Below are 5,144 nucleotides of genomic sequence, written 5' to 3'. Positions count from 1 at the left end.
ACAAATTGATTTTTAGAGTTATCTTGCAACCTCTAACACAAAACATTATTAAACATCACTTCATACCATTACATGTCAAAAAAACGAGGATGTTTGCCCATTCAATGATCACAGGCAACTTTACATGCTAAGAGATATTGAAATGGCTCCATAAGCGTTGTGGGCTGCTCACTAGACTGTTTTCCTAACAGCATGATGTTTCTTGGTAGTTATGGTATGACAGATGAATCACGACACTTTTTAAGTATAGCCAACTTACGGAGTCTGTGAATCCCACAGCTGCAAGGACTTGGAGAAGCAATTTGCAAAGTGACTTCGAAAAACTTAATTTTTGAGGGGAAAAGTTTCATTTAGATATTTTGATGCTTTAATCACTCTTTGAGCCTGCTTTTTTAAATTTGGATTGGCTTCCTATGAAATCAGTCAATACTTAACTAAATGAAGATCTATTTACTTGGCCTGTTACAGATAACAAGAAATGTATCCTGTATTTAAGCAAAGTCAGGGATGGTTTCTGTTTAGTTGTCTGTCCCCTTCCTACTCATTCCTAAAATTTATTTATCTTTTTGACTGTGACTCACTGGCTGTGAGCTAAAATTTGCAGAGACCTGCCTGCAACCATTTCAGGTCTCTTCCCTGAAAAGTAAGAGCTAATGCGGAGTCTAGCATTGAATAACATAGTCACAGCTGGTTTTCCCCCTAAATGGATTATTTTGAATTTATTAACATAGAATTTCATCTGCCACTTTATCATTCAGTCATTAAGCATTATGACCTTTTTCTACTGCCCTGCAAAGGACCTTCCTGCTTGAATAAGCCAACCTTGTCCTTCATCCTCTCATAAATACACTGACAGGCCCATGTACGCAGACTAATCTAGTAAGACCCTAGTGGAAAAACCCCTTTACTCTGCAAACTTAACTTTTTACTTCTCACATCCTTCTCAGAAGGGAACTTTCCCACTTACTGAACAACACAGTAATTTTATAAGATGAATGGCGATGGTGGTGGATCATGTTTCTTGGAGAGGCAGCACATAGCATCCAACCGCCCTACACTGACTCCTTCAGAAAAATTGGTAGAATAGTGAAGCAGGGCTACAAAACCACAATGGCAATCTTTCATGATACATGTCCCTGTGTCTCCTCACCTAATCTTCATTACTTAGCTTCTAACAGTTTGCCTGCTACAAAGTCAGACACTCTAGACTGGCAACACAAACAGCCACTTTCCATTCCTCTACTAGTAACAGCTAGGATGCATACTCCAGTTAACAATTTGGCAATTTCATATTTGTGTCATTTAAACTCCTGGGTAAGCAGCATCTGTCCTCAGAATTTCATAACAATTTTGTTATACTCAGCCTAAAACTATTCTGCCTCAATTTGAATATATTTCTTTGCTGCACCTCCTGCAAAAAAATGTTGTAGCAGCTATAAGCTCCTCCATACTGAATATCAGTACAATACTATCACATTTCTTTCATATACTGATTCTAGAGATACATCAGCAGAGTTTCAACTTCAAATGTGCTTGAAATAGAAGAGTTAATTTATTTACTCTTATGTCTTTCACAATTTTCTTCGAATTTTTTTGGGTGTACCTTACTATGGTTTGATATGAACCTTGTGAAAGTTTATTCTCTTTTGTATGTTCCTTATTTGGAATGACTTCCACATATTCAATTATGTCTTTTTATTTCTTTTATTCTTTTTTAGTCTGTTTAGAAACTGATTTTCAAGAGAAAATGCACATTACCTATCAAAAAGACTCTAAAACCACCCCTGATACTTCATGGTACTTCAAGAAATTTAGAATTTTGACTGTTTTAATTTCCTTTCAGACAGGTTTCCTCAGTTTTATCTAACACTTCTGTGGCTCTTTCACTCCCACAAGAATATTGAGCTTCAGTACATGGCAATCACTACTGCACTGACTCTTTGGTAGTTACCTTTTGTACCATGTCCAGCACAGTAACTTAGGCTTAAATCACAAGCTGTTTCTCCTCTTGTTTGGCCATTTACTCTGAAATGTCATACCTGGTGTCAAAAAAAAAAAAAGAAAAAAGAAAAAAAGAGGGTCTGTCTTATATGCCCATATGATGTTTACACTATCTATACAGAAACAAAGTTTTTCATTATTATTGTGATTTTTTACTCTCTCTTAGCATATCATGTTCATTGTTAGTTGCCCAACCAAGTAATCAATATTGTAACCATAACATTATAGTATTCCTTCTAACTGGAATCCACAGGCATACTGTGATACAGTTATTTAGCTTGTTTGAACCTGAATTTTAACGTATCATGCCACCTCTCCACCAGCAAAGCTATTCTGTTATTCCTGTATGTTTTCTATTCAAATATTATGGCTGCTTTCATTCCTTCTACCTATTGGCATACTTATATTAATATAATTTCTGAGCCTCTAAGTATGCCAAACACAAACAGGATGCTTCCAGAGGGCTGAATAAATTTAGGGCACTTCTTAGAGGCTGATGAGGGCTGGTGTGTCAGCTCTGCCTACATTCCATAGAAGTGGGAGAAGCCAGGTATAGTCCTGCAGCCATCACAGTGACACCAGCTAGGATGATGCCAGGTCCTTCCCATCTGGAAGGGAAGACAATTTTGCAAGCAAAATCCCATACTAATATCACTGCTGTCATTCAGGAGACCCATTATTCCTGCTTCCTGAACTGATACTGCAAGAGGAGAAAGGATGCAGTCCTTGGTTTCTGCACAGCAAGGCATGCCCCCGAATCTGAGGTCAGGACCTGGACAGTTTAAAGAGAGGGAGAGAGCTTTCCTCTCCTACCCTACAACCTAAGCAAAGTCTCTCAACACCGCAAACTAGCACACTTTAACAATTTTGAACAACTAGAAGTTATTAACATGGTTGTTTTTTTCCTGAAGAGACCCTACCTTTTCAGTTAAGAATGAAATACAGTAAAACCCATAGAGTTTAAACATTTATCATTCTTGTCAAGATACAACCCATTTTTAATAAGACCTGTTTGACAGAAAAGCCGACAGGTATTGGTAACTTAAAAAGGAGCAACAAGTCCCTTCTTCCTTACTGCTTTCCTGTGGTACAACCTAGAAATTTAACAGAAACCATGATCTGCATTTGGAACAGCCTCCTGATCACACAGGCTATAACTTCTGGTTTACTTACAGTACCTATCTTTTAGAAAGATACCTTGTTTTAAAGACTTCCTTACGGATAGTCCACTATATACCTTAGCAATTTTCCAATAATCACTTACCCCTGCTTAACTCATTTTTCAATTTATTCCCAGGTTAAATCTGATTAGCTTTAAATGTCCAGTATTTAGATTTTGTAAATGCTCTTTGCCAAAGTAAAGAACCCTGAAGTATCACCCACTTTCGCTCAGATACATACTTAAAAAATGGAGATCAAGCCATCTTTAGTCTTTTTTTTCTGCACAGACCAAGTTATGATGCTCTCCTGCTGTTGCATTGAGGAAAAGAAGTGAGAATCTAAAAGGAACCAGAGCAGTATCAAAGTGGGAGTGAAGATGAACAGTGATGATGCCAGTTTTGACTTTCTCTTGCTTCCCTGAGGCAACTACTGTCCCAGTGTCCCATGATGCTGTGAGATGTGGAACACAACCAAACCCTCCAGCCACTTCAGTAAGTCCTCCAGGTATCGAAGCCAAAACCAAAATCATGGGTGTGTCAACTTCATTAGCGATGATTCAAACAATCACACAATAGAAGTGTTTTGCACGGCTCAGCAAAAGATTATTCGAAGACTTAAATCCAAATCAAAGACATGGACGTCTTTGTTTTACTGTTAACTGTTTGGCTATTAATAATTGCTTATACGATTCCACAAGTGAATGTAGCTTTTAAAAAGGCAAAACAAACAGGATAAGACCTGTTCTTTACAATGAAACATAATTTTAGCAAAACACCTGCAAAACAGACATGCTTCTGCATTCAAGGAAACTAGTAAGGAACCTGGCAACGTAACAGAGCAGATTCTGGATATAAAAAACAAACATAGGATCTCATTTCCCCCAATCCTACAGCACATGCATTATGTGTACATGTGAACAGGACTTCTCCACTCCACAGTCCATCATTTGAATAAAGAAGGCAACTTTCAGCTGCTGAAGCAGCACAAAAGCCAATCAATAGTAGACTTTTTTGAACCTGTTTGTCAAGAGAGTCACAAATATACTCCTATGTCTCCTTCTTCGGGCTCCGAAAAGAGGGTACTGACTTTGCAGTCTCCCTTTACTGCTTCAACCATCATGCAAGTAGCTCAATGAGACTTCAGTGATAAAGCAAATTTGAAGAGCAATTCTGGAGGGCCTGACTGGCGATATAGATTTTGGCATAAAATTTCAGATTGTAACCAGACAAACAAGCACAGTGATTTCAGCTGCATTTCTCTAGCAGACATCATGTACTCCATACAGCATAACCAAGAGCTGATTCCAGGAGACCACCTGTTGAAGTCACTAAGGCTTTTCTCCAAAGTAAGGACTAAATAGAAACTGCAAGATTGACCCAAGATGCAAAAAAAAAAAAAAAGAAGTTAAACTAAGTAGGAACTGATGAATATAAAATCTGTGGATTTGGAAAGAAAAAGTAAAAAAAAATAAAAGTAGTAGAATGTGTTTGGAAGTATAAGCAAAATGACAGAAAGGTACCACAATAAATGAAAGAAGCTTAAGCATGCTCCCAGTAGCAAAATAGGAAGTGTACTTCCTTTTCTATCAGTCATGCTACAGCAACCAACAAATCAAAGCAGATAAAATGTCATATAAGATCTGCACTGATTTATTTCTTTGATTTGTTATTTTTTAGAAAATACCCATCCACAAATAAACCCAAATCAAGTCTGCTATTGCTCTTCATCAGCAGGAGGGCGGACTGTAAGATTGGAAGCTTTTCAGATGTTATTTCCCTGCAATGCCGGTGGTCTTAGGTTCCTGCCCTTTTTAAACTCTTTGCGCAAGCCAGACGAGCAGAACAGAGACTGGGAAGAATTAACACCATTACAATAGTAAGAGTCCAGAGCATTATTAGCTACACCTAAAGAAATGGATCATATTTCCAAGTTACATTGAAATAGAAGATTATTTCATAGCAATGTGTAGAAGCAGTTTAAAC

The 5,144-nt window shown here is 37.7% G+C and overlaps 1 long non-coding RNA gene across 1 annotated transcript in view; it reads right to left on the bottom strand.

The window, feature by feature from the left end:
* Nucleotides 1–1,476: 1,476 nt before the first annotated feature.
* Nucleotides 1,477–5,144, bottom strand: part of LOC142029462 (uncharacterized) — a 9,244-nt gene continuing 5,576 nt past the window's right edge. The window contains exon 3 of the long non-coding RNA XR_012649928.1: nt 1,477–2,039. This is a non-coding gene — a long non-coding RNA (uncharacterized LOC142029462). The remainder of the gene's footprint in view (nt 2,040–5,144) is intronic.

The sequence above is a fragment of the Buteo buteo genome, chromosome 3 (genome assembly GCF_964188355.1).
Source record: "Buteo buteo chromosome 3, bButBut1.hap1.1, whole genome shotgun sequence".
Taxonomy (NCBI): Eukaryota; Metazoa; Chordata; class Aves; order Accipitriformes; family Accipitridae; genus Buteo; species Buteo buteo.
Note: the sequence above shows the minus strand (reverse complement) of the source record. Positions and strands in the feature narration are given on the sequence as shown.